The 16,563-nt window shown below is 44.1% G+C and overlaps 1 protein-coding gene across 1 annotated transcript in view; it reads right to left on the bottom strand.

Annotated features, from left to right (window-relative positions):
• Window positions 1–16,563, bottom strand: part of LOC310753859 (ubiquitin-conjugating enzyme E2 A) — a 416,921-nt gene that overhangs the window by 171,791 nt on the left and 228,567 nt on the right. The window lies entirely within an intron of this gene.

The raw sequence follows: 16,563 nt of genomic DNA, 5'->3' as shown, positions 1-16,563 counted from the left end.
TAAATCAGCTATGATTAAATGGGCACAAGACATTGGTCATGACATTATGTTTGCTGACTGGGAACAGTTATGGACCACCGGTATAAAGTTTACGGCATGTAATGCCTTAAGAGAGAATATTATGAAAATGATGTACAGGTGGTACATGACCCCAGTCAAGCTTGCAAAAATCTATCATACGCCCAATAATAAATGCTGGAAATGTAAGGAAACTGAAGGTACTTTCTATCACCTTTGGTGGACGTGCCCAAGGATCAAGGCCTTCTGGGAAATGATCTATAATGAAATTAAGAAGGTCCTTAAGTGTACCTTTCACAAGAAACCAGAGGCTTTTCTCCTGGGCATGGTAGGCCAATTGGTGTCAAGGAAAGATAGGACGTTCTTTATGTATGCTACAACAGCAGCAAGAGTTCTTTTAGCAAAGTATTGGAAGACACAAGAACTACCCACGCTGGAAGAGTGGCAGACGAAGGTGATAGACTATATGGGACTGGCTGAGATGACTGGCAGAATCCGTGACCAAGGGAAAGAGACGGTGGAAGAAGATTGGAAGAAATTTAAAATTTATCTTAAGAACTGTTGTAAAATTAATGAGTGCTAAAATGTTATGGGTAATGTAAAACAGAATTGCAGTGACAAATAATTGGGCAAGAGAAAAAGGATTAAAGAAAGTGAATTATAAGTAATTGAAATTAGGAGTTGCTGGGAAAATTTAAAACAGGGATGCAGAAAAGGGAGGCATGGGGAAGTCGTTGAAACAAGGTTTAAGAAAAAGAGGATATGAAATTATACGTGTTTGTATGTTTGTTTGTTTGTGTATTGTTAGTTGTGTTGTGTTTTGATATATGTTGGAAAATCAATAAAAATTTATATATATATATATAAAAAATCTTTAAACATTTTTTATAATGGTGGCCTAAAATAATATCTCTCTGCTCTTTAGTTTTAAAAATCACCATACAGTTGTGTGGTGTATCTTTTTAAGGTCCAAATCTGTAGTCCTTGTCAATCCAGGAATTTAATTCTTCTTTAGAGAGGCCCCAGTAAGCTGCAAATTCTTCAATTAACCAGTCCTTCAAATTATCCTGCTCTTTCTGGGGTACCCCCCTCAATCTCAAATGACATCCCCTCTCTTTCAATTGGAGAAACGCGATTGAATTTTGGGCTTCTTGCTGGATTGTCTCTAAGTCAGCGATTCTCACAGTTTCCAAATGCGTCAATCTTGACTCATGTGCTGATACATCTGTCTTAACTTGTTTCAAATCTTGTCTTAATCCAGCAAAGTCACTTTTTAATTCCTGTATAGACTTTTGATTTCCTCTTACATCTGTTTTAATTTCCTGAAGCAATTGCATCACAGACTCCTCAAAAGTTGGTGACTTAGAGTCCCTCCTTACTTTGTTTTTTGTTTTCTCTGTCTTTTCTCCTTTCTCTCCCCCATCCATAACTTGTAATTCTTTTGTTCAAGGTCAGTCTCAGTCACAAGGGGGAGATAAGGAGGCAAACAGTTTCTCTTCACAAGCCTCTCCACCAGTCTAAATATAAAAGTCAGCAGTCTCTCCTTTCCCAATTTCTATCCTTTTTTTTACTCCTTTCTTAATTCCCCAAAAGCTAATAACACAATTGCAATTTGTATCTGGAGGTAGGGATACTGTTAACAGAAATCTTTAAGCTTAGGCAGCTGCAGTTACTTTGTTTTTCCCAAAGAGGAAAACGAAAGCTGAAAGTATCCTTCTCCTTTATGACGTCACAATAGAGTCTAGCCTCCTCAACTGGGAGGTCCGCTTCCACAAAGATAATACCTCGTAAATCCAAACTGTCTTCTGCAGGGATTAAGAAAATCAGAAAAGTATCTCCCCCCCTTCCCCCTGCTAGAAGGGGGAATCCAAAGGTTAACTTGAAAGTCTTTAAAAAGTCGTATTTTATAGATCACGGCTTCGGCTACTGTGGCTGCTTTCTCTTTTAATCAGAGAAAGGGATTGACCTCCGTTTTTAAATCCCTATCCTTTCCAAATAGATGTCCAAATTGTTAATTTTTACTCACTCTTTTCCAATCGAAGTTATTTGGAGGAATTGGCCGCTCACGATCGCCAGACTCGGAGCTTCGTGCGATGAAGGAAGCGAGTCTATTCCCAAGTGCTTCCTTCTCCAACCCCACTCGCTCTTGGAGCTCTTTTGAAGAGCTTACTGGGGAGTGGGGGAGTCGCTCCAGGCACCCACAGGAACACCAGGTCCTTTGAACGCTCAATCCGAGGTTATTTATGGGGTACCACTTCGCTCTAGCGGTTTCCCTCCACCTTCCAAGCACCGGTGCCCTTTCAAGCGAAAGAGCTCCTTTCCAGCAGAACAGGCAGCCAATCGGAAGTCTTGAAACTCTGACGGAAGAAATTCTGCAGCACAGACCTGGTGAATTCCCCACCGTGATCAGATTGAAAGCTTTTAACACGCAAAGAGTGTTAGGATATAGTTCCATTCCACCTTAAAAGGGTACAGGCATGACGTTTGTGTATCACATGCCTGTTTACTCCCAGCACTGTCTGCTGGGAACTTCAGTTGTATGTAGCTTTTGTGTTACTGCTGTTTTGCTGGACACGAAGGCAAGCAGTCAAGTTTCCCTTTGTTCCTGGACTACACTGAATAAATGCTGTAAATATGCTTGCACAACTCTCTCTGTCTGCCTCTTCCGTTGTGGATGATTTATACACTCTGCTGACAGAGTGTGCATGGGTCTTGGAGTGTATCTGAGGCTTGTGTGGCTGACTGACTGATGCTGTTCCACGGGAGACCGGTGATCATCCGGAGCCAGCTGGGGGCCTGCCTGATGCCCCCGTCTCCCCGGCAGTATCCCAACAACAGGGTTTCGGGCCCAGATTCACAGCGCTTACAGGAGAGTAAGACTCCTGAGATCCTGGCAGCAACAGAGGTATGTGGAAAAAAGCAAGTCTTTTCTGTGCCATGGCAGAGAGTCTTTGAAGTCCAAGCCAAGTAATTAGGCCGGAGAGAAGCAGGCCTCTTAATTTACGACCTGCCAGAGATAAGGAGCCTCACAGCTGAAGTAAAGAGCTGGAATGGAGCTTTTAAAAGCCTCAGATGGGGTTCCGTGCCCAAAGCTTAATGGCCACAATTATCAGACCAGGGCAAGGTACTGCGAGGGCCAGATGAAAAAGCTTGGTGTGTGGCACACTATTTCTGATGGATGCATGGGTTGGACAAGATTCAAGAGCCATGGGAAAATTTTGCTCTCAGTAGCTCCTGAAGAGTTAATTACCCTGACTGGCAAGACCAGCTCGTGTGAAATGTGGGAAGGGCTTCAGGCCTGGCATCTCCGACAAGAGGCTGGGTCTGTGTTGCTTTACTTCAGAAAGCTGCACAAGAAGCGTTTGGGGCCAGGGGAAGACCTTAGAGCCCACATTTTGCATTTACAGCATCTCAGACAGGAGCTTGAACTTCCGGGTTGGCGCCTCCGGCAATGGCGGAGCTCCTCTGTTCGGGAGGAACTTGCTCCGTGAAAAAAGGGTCTGACCGCCACAGCGAAGGTGGAGACCCATTGAAATCACAAGCGGGAGAAGCTTGTGAACCTGGGATTCGGCTGGCACCTTTTGTGCCTCCCCTACTCACGGGGAAACCCTGTTTTGGGGATCCGGAGCGACGTGGGGTGAGTGGCGCAGTGCTTTGAATTGACTGCTTTTTTCACGGAGTGAAGCCGCATTGCTGTTGCCGGAGAGCGCTGACTTTTTCCTGTGGACAATTGGATTTTAAACAACTACCCGTGAGTAGAACGGAAAATTGGATTTTTAAATACCTTAATTTGGCACTAAGCGGGAAGGTCATAAACAGGAAGTCCGCCTTCCGCTTTTGTAAATAGACTGAAGCAAAGACGTTACAAGCTTAAGTCTTTGAAAGCTTTTGGCAAAGGATTAAATTTCCATCGGTTTAAAATACAAAACCCCCCTTGGAAGCAGGAGAAGAGGGGAAAATTTTGGACCTAGTGAGCCTGCAGGAGAGAGTGAAAAATCAAATTACCACTGCTCTGAACCTGGGAACGGGCTGCCAGATGACATTTGGAGAGAGTGCATTGACAGAACGGATTTGACAGCTAGCTAAATAAGAGTAAGATACTGTTTCCATTGTCCTCGTCTGCGTTTAAAAAGGAGGAAAAGTAACTGAAAATTGAAACTATCTTTAATGCTTGAGTTGTGCCTAAAAGAACTGATACAAGTGGAGACTGTTTCCCTCTAGAGGGAGCTTTTGAAACTGTTACAGGAGTGTAACTGGGGGATTTCCAGCTGCAGATAAGGATTCTGAGAACCAGATATTGACCTTGGACCGTTTAAAAATGTTGACAGGAGAGGCCATTGTGACTGTTTTATGTAAGATAAGCTGTTTGCTGGGACAGCTTCACAAGAAGATGGATGACATGACTTTTAAAGTTGATAATTTGGAACAGAAAGTGACTAATTTGAGTCAAAAAGCGAACACCAACACAGAAATAATTCAGGACTTGGTACAGGAACCTTTGGCAGGACAAATGGTGGAGGAGAAGGAGGAGAAGGAGAAAGCAGCTGTTGTTGAACATAAAGTAATACAAGCGGGATCCGTGGCTTTACAGAAGCAAATTGAAGACTATAAGTTGAGGCTTCTTATGATTGAATCTAGGAAAAGTCAGACTTTGAGGATTGGATCCCGGCTTGGACTGAAGAAGGAAAGTTGGAAAGATCCCTCTATGCAGGGATTGACTGACTTCTGGGACATGGACTTGGGCTTGGAGGAGATTGAAGTTTTGGGGGCCTTTGGATTTGGAGGAATCTTGAAATATGTCCTGAAATACTTTATGGGCTTTAGCTTCAACTATGGAAATTTGGCTGACCTGTTCAGAAGGAAGAAAAGTATTGATAGGTTGGAGTTTCCCCAAGATTTGCTCTTTAGCATTAAAGAAAATGAAGAAGACCTGCAGAAGGGACTTGGAAAAGAGTTAAGAGCCTCGGACATAAGATCACCAGGTTGATGGACTTTATGGAGTTGACGGAAAGGACTGGCAGAATCCGAAACCAGGGAGAGGAGATGGTGGAAGAAGATTGGAAAATTTAAAGTTTATATATAGACATATGGTAAAACTAATGTGTGATAGAAAAATGGTGGAATGATTTTTTATGGGCTTAGCAGAAATGTTATAAGGAGTTAAGCATATATAAGTATTTTAGTTTTAATGGAAAATAAGGTTAAAAAATATGTTATTTACAATATGATAGAAAATGGAGAAAGATGGAAAGGATTTGCTGAAACAATTAATAGAAGTGGAATACAAAAAGGGAGGTGAGAGGAGGTCGAGGAAACAAGGGAATGAAAGATAGAGTACGGAAAAGGGATGATGTATGTTTTTTAAATTGTTTTTGTTTTGTTTTATTTAGGGTTAAGATTAGGGAGTGGGTTTTGTTTAGTTTAATGTGTTTAGTTTTGAGTTTAGGTTGTGTTCTGCATTGTCTATATACTGTATTGTATTGTTTTTTTCTCTTTTGCTTTTTCTCCTTTGTCTTCTTTTCTTTTTTTCTTTTCCCTTTTTGTAATCTATAAAAGTAATAAATATTATTTAAAAAAAAGCATCTCAGACAGGAATTGTCTCAAAGAGGTTTTAATATGCCTGAGTCCCTGTTTGCAATCCTTATCCTGGACTCCCTGGATGAGAGCTACCATGCTGTGGCAAGCCAGCTGGCAACTCTTCCTGTGCAGGAACTCACTGTTACAAAAGTTTTGGCAACCTTGCAAAACGAATCTGATAGGAGGAATACAGCTGAACCAGCTTGTGTGCTTCAGGGGGAGCAGTGTGGGACAGCATTCCAGCCTCCAGGGGGAGCCAGGGCATTGGCAGCTGTGAAGTGCTGGAACTGTGCGAACCAAGCTCACATTCAGCGTCATTGCCCAAAGGCTGGAGGGAAACAAAAGAAAAAGCCTCCAGATAGCCAGAAGCAGAAGGGGGGTAGGAAACCCAGGCCGGTGAAGAACAAGGCTTTGTTTGCTGGCACTGCTTCTCCAAAGGCCAAAGGCCGGTTTATTGTGGATTCTGGAGCGACCCGGCATGTGTGCAGAAATAGAATTTGTTTATTTCCTTCATGCCTCAGGTTGGGGAAATTCAACAGGCTGATGGTAAGACATTGAGAATTGCAGGAGTTGGGACAGTGAAACTGGCAAGTCTGCATACAACCATCAGCAAAGAACTTTTTGTTTCAGATTCTGCAGACAATTTGCTCAGCATCCCACAGCTGACTGAGCAAGACTTTGAGATTTCCTTCAAGAAGAGCATCTGTGTCATCAAAAAGGACAAAGAGGACATTTTGCAAGCGAAGTTTGTAGATGGCTTGTTCTTGATAACTTATGATGACAGTGCTGTTGAGGAGTCTAATGTTGAATCTTGTTGTGTTGCACAAACTAACAAAGTTCTTCATGCAGGATGTATTCACGAAGCGCACCGAAAATTTGGTCACATGTCTTGGCAGGCACTGGCCAAGATGCCTGGGTTGGTTCAGGGTTTGAGCAACAAGCCCTGTAAGTTTCACATGAAATGTGTATCCTGTGCAGAGAACAAGGTGAAGGTTGCTCCAAAAGGCAAAGTGTCTTGCCGACAGGCTTCCAAACCCTATCAGCTAGTCCACACAGACCTGGTTGGTCCACCTGCACCCTCTTTGGGTGGAGCAAGGTACTTCATGGTTTTAATTGATTCTTTTTCCAGGTACATTCATGTGTTTATGCTCCAGCAGAAGTCAGAAGCGTTTCCTAGGTTCAAGGGATTCTGTGCTTGGTTGGAAAATGCTCACAGTAAATGCATTAGCTGTTTGTTTATTGATCGAGGCGGTGAATTCACTTCTCAGCAGTTTGAAGCTTTCCTGACTGAGAAGGGAACCCAGCATGACCTCTCAACTCCCAGATCTCCATGGATGAATGAACTTTGTGAGCGAGCAAACGAAACTTTGCTGCAAGGCCTAAAAACCTTGTTGCATGATGCCAATCTCCCTGAGAAATATTGGGCGGAGTCTTTGAATACTTTTGTTTATTCGTACAACAGGAGACTGTCATCACCTATTGGTTGTACTCCCTATGAGAAGATATTTGGTAAGAAACCTTACGTCAAGCACATGAGAATCTTTGGTTCTGACATATGGGTACACACCCCACAGAGCAGCAAGCTTGGGAAGCGTGGGGCACATGGTTTGTTCATGGGGTACGAAAAGGGTGCATACAGGGTATGGATGACTGACTCTAAGTCCATTAGGTTCACAAAGAGTGTTGAGTACAATCCTAAGTGGGGGGGGGGGGGAATGTGGGAATTTTCCAGAGTCACTCAGAGGAAGATGAAGATGTTGTGAAAAAAACAGATGATGTTGAGGTAGAAGAGGAAGCTGAGGATGATGATGATCAGAGTTTGGATTCCAGCTCAGTGGGCAGCGCTGCTGCTGTTGTCAGCGACAGTGATGACACAGCAGACTACAAGAGCGCAAAGGCCTCAGTCAGACCATCTGATGCGTCGGACAATGAACTGGAAGAACCACTGTTCACCATTGGTCACTTTTCTCCTAAGAAGGAGGAGATGAGTGCAGAAGACTTGCGTCTAGTATGCAGATCTGAAAGGGCCACAAAAGACAAGCCTCCAAAGAGATTTGCTGATGAGTTTGCTAAGACAGCAACTGCTGTTCTTAGTAGCTCAGAGAAGGTGTGGGAACCTTCAAGCTTCAAAGAGGTTCAGGAGTTAACCTCTAAAGGTGCTGAGCCATGGCTAAATGCCATAAAGACTGAAGTTGATTCCTTGGATAGGAACCTTGGATAGGAACTGTAATGGTTCTAGGGGTTGCTCGTGCATAAATCGACGCCACACCTGGCTAGGTTACCTGGGTGAACCCTTTCTGTCCGGACAGCCACTCACCCGTGGCTGTCTCAATCGCTGGCAGAATCCGTCAGTGGGCGTTTCTTGAACTTCTTCCAGCAAAGAAGCTCTTTGACGCCTAGTCGCCGCCTACTCTCCCTGCGCTGAAGTCTTCTGCGCAGGGAGGGTGTGGGCAGCGGAGGACCCATGCTCTCCCCGCTGGTCTCCGGCGAGGAGTCATGGAGCCACCTCGCCGATTCCCCCATCTGCCCCCTTCTCCACTGGTGCTACACTGAATTCCTTCCCCAGAAGATGGGCTGCTTCTCTCCCTCCCGGGACGCTCTCCGGAACCCCTCTGGAGCCCTCCCTCTCCCTCGGGCTCCGATGGCAGTTCCCTGACAGGAACCAAACTTGGGAGCTGGTACCAATAGTCCCAGGAATGAGACTGGTTGGCAGCAAATGGGTCTTCAAGGCCAAGACAGACCAAAATGGCAAGGTTGTCAGGCACAAAGACAGATTGGTTGCCAGAGGTTTTTCACAGGTACCAGGACAAGATTACCAAGAAACCTACTCACCCACCGTCAAGTATGAGAGCATTAGGCTAATGCTCAAGATTGCTGCAGAGGAGAAACTGCACATTTCTCATCACGACGTGAACACAGCTTTTTTCTACGGGGTTTTGGGGGAGGAGCTGTATATGCTTCCACCTGATGGAATGCAGATACAGAAGGGAATGGTCTGTAAACTTCGGAAATCCTTATATGGTCTCAAGCAGAGTGCCAGGTGTTGGAACACAAAACTCACTGAGACATTGCTTTCTCTTGGTTTTCAACAAGGCAAAGCTGATCCATGTGTGTTTGTCAAGGAGGAGTGGCAAAACAAACTGTATTGTTTGTGTTTTGTTGATGATCTTCTTCTGTTTTGGAAGAATCAGGCTTTGTACCAAATGCAAACCCAGCAGACACGCCGATGGTGATAGGATACCAGGTAGATAGTGCCCTATACAAGTGTATCAAGTGTATCAAGACAATGGATCCTGTTTGGCTTTGCTGAACTCAGAGAGTTGCAAGCAAAGAACCAAGTACTTGCAGATTAAGCTACATCGTACAAGATAGTGTATTCAGAAAGGACTCATCCAGGTGTCCTACACGCCAGGAAATGAAATTCCTGCTGATCTGTTGTCTAAGGTTGTTAACAGAGAACAACTTAAGGTTTATGTACAGAGGTTGCAATTGGGTTGAACCACAGGTACTACAGGTTACATGGAAAGGGGGAGGATGTTAGGATGTTTCCGTTCCACCTTAAAAAGGGAGCAGGCTGTTGTGTGTCACAAGCCTGCGTACTTCCTGCCCACAGGGATGTTTCCGTTTTGTCTATAGCTTTTGTTCCTCTCTGTTTCCTCGACTCAAAGGCAAGCAGTCATGTTTTTCCTTTGTTCTGACCAACGTTGAATAAAGCTGTAAAATATGCTCTCCTGGGTGAATCTTCCGTTGTGGAAACTCTGCGAAAAGGGCGTGCACAAGTTCTGGAATGTGTCTGAGGCTCGTGTCGCTAATTGACTGATGCTGTTCCGATGGGGGTCTGGAGATGGTCCAGAAAAGTGACGACGGAGGCCTGTCTGATGAGGCTGCCTGATGCCTTGCCTCTGACTCCCTGGCAGTATCCCAACATCCCAGCCTTTAAGAGAGGTCAGTAGAGGGGCCTCAAATGGAACCAGCTGTCCCTGGGATATCTCTGCCCGTGATGCTACAACTCCCAGACGGTCGCAGGGTGCAAGGGCAAGCGTTGGTGGATTCGGGGGCATCGCTAGACTTTGTAGATGCAGATTTCACAAAGCAACACAACCTTGGGACACAGCAACTAGACTCCCCAATAGAGGTACAGACGATAGATGGTCGACCCTTAAGGGGAGGGGAGGTGGTTCAAGCCACACAACCGTTAGGGGTGGAAGTGGTGGGGCACAAGGAGACAATGAGGTTCCATGTCACTAAGTTAGCGACACACCCCATAGTCCTAGGAATGATGTGGCTCACAAAACACGATCCTGTCGTGGCCTGGGTCAACGCTACTTAACGTTTGCGTCAGCCTTTTGCCAAGCAAATTGCTTGAGGCTTGAAGTACCTAGAGGTGGGAGCGAAGGGGGCGGAGGTAGGAGGGAAACTCATGGGAGAAGAGAGTTCCATACCCCCGCAGTTTAAGGCCTTCAGAGACGTGTTCTGTGAGAAGGAGGCAGACCAGTTACCCCCACACTGCCCTTATGACTGCAAAATAGACTTGGTGCCAGGGGCCCAGATACCCACCAGTCGCCTCTATTCCATGTCAGAGACGGAACTAGCCGAGCTGAGGGAGTTCTTGCAGAAGAATTTGGCAAGGGATTTTATCCGACCAACAAAGGCACCAGGGGGAGCCCCAGTTTTCTTCGTAAGCAAGAGGGACACCCCGGAAAAAAGGCTCGTTGTGGACTATAGGAAGACCAACAAGCTCATGATTCCCAGCCGATACCCCTTGCCACATATTGGGGATCTGCTGGAGAGGTTGAGATCAGTGAAAAGTTTCACCAAGTTGGACCTGAGGGGGGGCCTACAACCTGATACGGGTGAGGGAAGGCGATGAGTGGAAGATGGCCTTTAATACAAGATATGGGACCTTTGAGTACTTAGTGATGCTGTTTGGGTTGCAATTGGGCAAAGCCACCTTCCAGGCCTTCATCAATCATGTTTTGGCAGACTTGCTAGACAGGAACATGCTATCTTACCTTGATGATCTTTTGATATAGTCAGAAAGTCCTGAAGAGCATGTGTGACACGTAAGGGAGGTGTTGCAACGGCTGAGGGCGCATAGACTCTACACCAAGTTGGAGAAGTGCCAGTTCCACGTGACAGAGGTGGAAATTTTGGGGTATTGCGTGTCTCCTGGGGGGGGGGGTTGCATATGGATCCAGCGAAGGTGAAGGCGGTGTTGGAGTGGCAGAAGCCTAAGACCAAGAAGGTGTTGCAGAGGTTCTTGGGCTTTGCTAACTACTACAGGAAGTTCATGCCTAACTACTTGCAACTCACCACACCCCTCACTGACTGCTTGAAGGGCAAGAAGCCATTCGTCTGGACGGAGGAGGCACAGTGCGCGTTTGAGAGGCTCAAGGAGATGTTCGCCACAGAGGAGTATCTGCACCACTCAGATCTGTACAGACCGATGGTCTCCCCCTTTCTGTGAACACGACTGGACAGTGTGTCAGTACAATCTCAGTACAAACACAGTTTCTGTACATAGGTACAGTGTTGATCCTTCAGAACAACCTTGGACAATAAATCAGCAGGAATTTCATTACCTGGCATGTAGGACACCGTTACGAGTCCTTTCTGAACACATTCTCTAGCATGTTGCAGCTTCAATCGCAAGTGCTTTGTGCTTTGCTTACAACCTTCAGAAGTCAGCAAAGCCAAACATGCTTTGTTGTCCTGATAAACCTGGATTGGACACTTTACAGGAATTCTCATGTCTTTACACAATTGTAACAAACCATTCACAATCCTTAAGTGAATAAGACAGTGCATTCAGTTCAGCTTCACAAGAACTTAATCTAACTGTTGTTTGCTTCTTGCACGACCAATCAAATAGACCCTGGTTGTACATGTAGCAAACTCCAGACATACTTTTCCTGTCTGTAGTGTCACTTCCAAAACTTGCATCAGCAAAAATCTCAAGACCACCAGACATCTGATTGTTAAATCTCAGTCTGTAGTGCATAGTGCCTTTCAAATAGCGTGCTATGTGTTTCAGAGCTTTCCAATCCTTAACAGTAGGATTGTTGATGTGTCTGCTTAGCAAATTAGTGCTAACTGCAATGTCCGGTCTTGAACATCTGGCAATGAAGTTTAGTTTGCCTAGCACACTTCTGTACAGTGTAGTGTCAGAAAATGCTTCTTCAGTATCATCTACCTGATAACCTGTTGTCATTGGTGTGTCTACAGGGTTAGCATCCATCAGGTTTAGTTTGCTTAACACATCAGCAATTTTCTGTGACTGGTGTACTAAAATATTACCATCTTGATCTCTCTCTATTTCCAGAGATAGGTAGTTGGATACCTCACCAAGATCTTTCATGTCAAAGTGCTCCTTCAGTTGAGCTAGGGCACTATTGTACATTTTGACATCCTTACAAAAGAAAATAATATCATCAACATAAAACAAGCAATATAGCTTCTTTTGCCCTTCCTCTTTGACAAATACACATGCATCAGCTTTACTTTGCTGTAAACCTAGAGAAAACTACACTTCAGTGAGTTTAGAGTGCCAGCATCGTGCACTTTGCTTGAGACCGTATAGGGACTTCTTCAGAGAACAAACAAATCCTTGTTTTATCTGTACGCCATCAGGTGGAAGCATATAAAGTGATTCACCTAAGGTTCCGTACAAAAATGCTGTATTCACACCGTGATGAGAAATGTGTTGATTCTCTTCTGCAGCAAGTTTGAGTATAAGTCTAATGCTCTCATATCTCACGGTGGGTGAGTAGGTCTCGTGATAGTCTCCTGGTACCTGTGAAAAACCTCTGGCTACCAGTCTGGCTTTGTGTCTGACTACCTTGCCATTTTGATCTGTCTTTGCTTTGAATACACATTTGCTGTCAATCAGTTTCATCTCTGGAACTGTTGAAACTAGCTCCCATGTTTTGTTCCTCTCTAAGGAATCAAGCTCAGCCTTCATGGCAGTTAACCATGGCTCAGCATCATTTGAGTCCAAAGCCTGGATCTCTTGGAAACATGAAGTTTCAAATACCTTCTTGGAGTTATTAACAGCAGTTACAGCTTTAGCTGCTTTAGCAAATTCATCAGCAAATCTCTTTGGAGGTCTTCCTTTTGTGGCTCTTTCAGACCTGTGAATTAGACGTAAGTCTTCAATGCTCTCCTCTTCTTTCTTAGGAGAAAAGTGGCCTATAGTGAACAGTGGTTCCTCCGCTTCTCGATCAGAGCCTTCAGAGGGTTGCAGAGAGGCCTTAGCACTCAAAGGGAGGAATGGCAGTGCCTAGTGGAGGCCTCCCAAAGGAAAGATTCTGCCATGTTTTGGAAAACAATTGCAAAAAGCTGGAGAGACTCCCCGATTGAAATCGAATACTCTATACGTGTTGGAGCATGGGAGGCCTATTTCCTCTCATTATATTCATCAAATCAACTGGTCCCAGTTCTGCTTCCTGCTTCAAGTGAATTTGGCAAGGAATGGCCCCCTGTAACCACAGAAGAAATTACTGGCCTTATTCAATCTCTTAAATCAGGGAAAGCCCCGGGTGCTGACAATATCCCACCAGAAATTCTTAAGGCAAATGTTGAATGGTGGGCCCCTGTGCTAGCCGCCTTGTTCACTAGTATAAATCAAGCGGCTATTATCCCCGAGGACTGGGGTTTAGCCATCATCATTCCAATATTCAAGAAAGGAAACAGAACTAAGCCAGCTAACTACAGACCAATCAGTCTATTAAGTATTATTAGCAAACTGTACACTGCTCATTTATGTGATAAATTAGTGGAGTGGATGGAAAGAGAGCATATTCTATCAGAAGCTCAAGCTGGGTTTAGAGCAAAGCGTTCAACTATAGACCAGGCCCTTATCCTTCAACACCTGGCAGACAAATACTCTAGAAAAGGGGGGTCTTTATATGCAGCTTTTGTGGATTTTAAATCGGCTTTTGATCTAATACCAAGGGACAGACTCTGGGAAAAGCTTGGCGCTACAAACATAGATAAACGCTTATTACGCCTTATCCGTGGTCTATACGAAAACACCAGGGTGAGGGTAAGATGCGATCGGTCAGGCCATCTAACTAAAGAAATTCAAATGCACTATGGGGTTAAACAAGGATGTGTCCTCGCGCCAACGTTATTTAATGTTTATATCAACTCTCTAGCAGTAAATATGGCGAAAGAAAATGCCCACCCTCCCAATCTGGCAGGTATGCCCCTCCCGGTGCTTCTGTATGCGGACGACGCAGTCCTACTCTCCTTTTCCTGCGTTGGCTTGAGGAAGCTTTTGAGATCACTTGCTGACTATTGTCAAGCGGAACAACTATCAATAAATTACAGCAAATCTAAAATTATGGTGTTTTCAAAAAAAAGAAGGAAACACAAATGGAGAATTGATGGCCAACCTATTGACCAGGTAGCAACTTTCAAATACCTGGGAATAACTTTTCAGGAAAGGGTCTCGTGGCACCAGCAGATGAAAAACGCCATTGCCAACGCAGGAAGGGCCAATAAAGCCCTTACAATATTTTTTCACGGGAAAGGGGGTAAATACGTTCCGGCGGCCTCCCAGGTTTTTGCTGCAAAAATACTCCCACAACTCACTTATGGATCCCAGGTTTGCAGTTTTAAAAATTTTGCGCCTATGGAGGCATTTCAAACAAAATTCTATCGGTGTTTATTGGGGATCCCCCCCTGTGTATCTAATATAGCTGTCCGCTTAGAAGTTGGACAACCACCCGTTAACGCACGGTTGTGGATTCTAAAGATACACTACTGGTTAAAACTTATTTTTTCCCCGGACGGTTTGGCTCCTTTAACACTCTTAGACACCTTTCATTCTACCTGGAAAGCTTCCCTGTTTGAAAAGATAAGAAGCTTGGGATTCTCCCCGCAGATCTTGATAGCGGCAGGATATGAGAGAGCCAGAAGTCAAGTGCTTCAACGCATTAGGGACATAGAGCTGCAATGTCATATGGGCAAAATGGATAAACATGCCACAATTAGAGACTTTGGGAGAGGGTTCTCACCCGCAAATTATCTGGCTGATTTACAAATACCTAAGTACAGACACTCCTTTACCTTGGCCAGATTTAACGTTCTGCCCTCTGCCCTGCTGCTAGGCAGATATGAGGGCAAACCATATGAGTCACGTGTTTGCCCATGTGGCTCATCGGAAGTGGAAACAAGTCTGCATGTATTGCTGCACTGTAGTTACTACGAGGATCTACGCCTGACCTTTATTGCCCCAGTTCTACAAAAGCTTAAAAATGAACCAGAACTCCAACGTATGAGAGCCTTGGTAGAAGATAAGGTTCCTGAAATTACGATCAATGTTGCCAAATTCTGTGTAGCCGCTATTAGGCTCAGGAAAAAAGAGCTTTCCAATGCCAATATGCAGGCGAAGGCAAATACTTAATTTTATTTATGCTGTCTAATTTTAAATTGCTGTTATGGCCTAATCTGTATTGAAATTGTCCTTTGTTTTTTCCGGTGTTATGCTTTGCTGACTAGCTGTACGAGTTAATCTGGTCTGTGACCGTTTAATAAAATTTGATTTGAGCCTTCAGAGGGTCACAGAGAGGCCTTAGCACTCTTGAAATCCTCTGAACCATCTGAGTCAGATTCAGAACCTTCATCAGTGGGTGTTTCGGTTTTGCGGCTGTTTATCCTCAGACTCTTCACTGTCATCAGGATAACATTGGAAAATTCCCACATTCTCCCCCCACTTGGCATTGTACGCAACACTTCTAGTGAGCCTAATTGTGTTAGTGTCAGTCATCATTACTCTGTAAGAACCTTTCTGATATCCTAGAAAGATACTATGGAAACCATGTTTGCCTAACGTGGAGCTTTGTGGTGTGTGAACCCACGTCAGAACCAAAAATTCTCATATGCTTGATGTATGGTTTTTTGCCAAACATCTTTTCATGGGGGTACAACCAATTGGTGATGACAATCTGTGATTATAAGTATAAACAAAACAGCCGAGCGCTTCTGCTCAATAACTCTCTGGAAGATTGGCATCATGCAGCAAGGTTTTCAAGCCTTGAAGCAATGTTTGGCTTGCCCTTTCACAAAGTCCATTCATCCAAGGAGACCGTGGACTTGAAAGGTCATGTTGAATTCCTTTCTCAGTCAGAAAAGTTTCAAACTGCTGAGAAGTGAATTCTTCCCCTTGATCTGTAAACAAATATTTCTCTTGTTTATCATGCACATTTTGCAACCAAGCACAGAATTCCTTGAACCTAGGAAACACTTCTTATTTCTCCTGGAGATTGAACACATGAATACTCCTGGAAAATGAATCAATGAGGACCATGAAGAACCTGGCTCCACCCAAAGAGGGTGTTAGAGGACCAACGAGATTAGCATGCACTACCTGGTATGGTTCTGTAGCTTGTCTACTAGACACCTTACCTTTTGCAGCCATTTTGACCCTGTTTGCTGTGCATGCCTTACACTTCATGTGGTACCTGCAGGGTTTAATAGTCATACCTTCAACTAAGGCAGGCATTTTAGAAACTGCCTTGAAGTTTAAATCACCAAGTTTTCTGTGATAATCATGAATACGTCCTGCATGCAAAACCTTTTTAGTATCTGCAATACAAGTTTCTTTTTTTTAAGCGTTTATTAATTTTCCAATAAGAACATCTAATTAACATATCAAATCAAATCCAATAAAAATAAAAAACTAAAATAAAAAAGTCCAATTGTCTTCCAAATTGTAATAATTTTTGTTTTGGCTTTCCACGGTCTGAATTCCGAAGCCCTTTCAACATCATAGTCCTGCCTCTCATCATCATCAATGTTTTTCATAATTCCATATTGCGATTTTTTCCTCCACGTTTTGACTCTGGTTCTGTGATCCTCATTCATGTCAGAAAACAGATACTTTTTTTTCTATGGAATGCAGATTTGTCCGTATATTGTACTCTTTCAGCTGTTTTTGTTTTTCATCGCACCACTTCATTTAAT

The sequence above is a fragment of the Podarcis filfolensis genome (assembly GCF_964270895.1).
Source record: "Podarcis filfolensis genome assembly, chromosome: W".
NCBI lineage: Eukaryota > Metazoa > Chordata > Lepidosauria > Squamata > Lacertidae > Podarcis > Podarcis filfolensis.
Note: the sequence above shows the minus strand (reverse complement) of the source record. Positions and strands in the feature narration are given on the sequence as shown.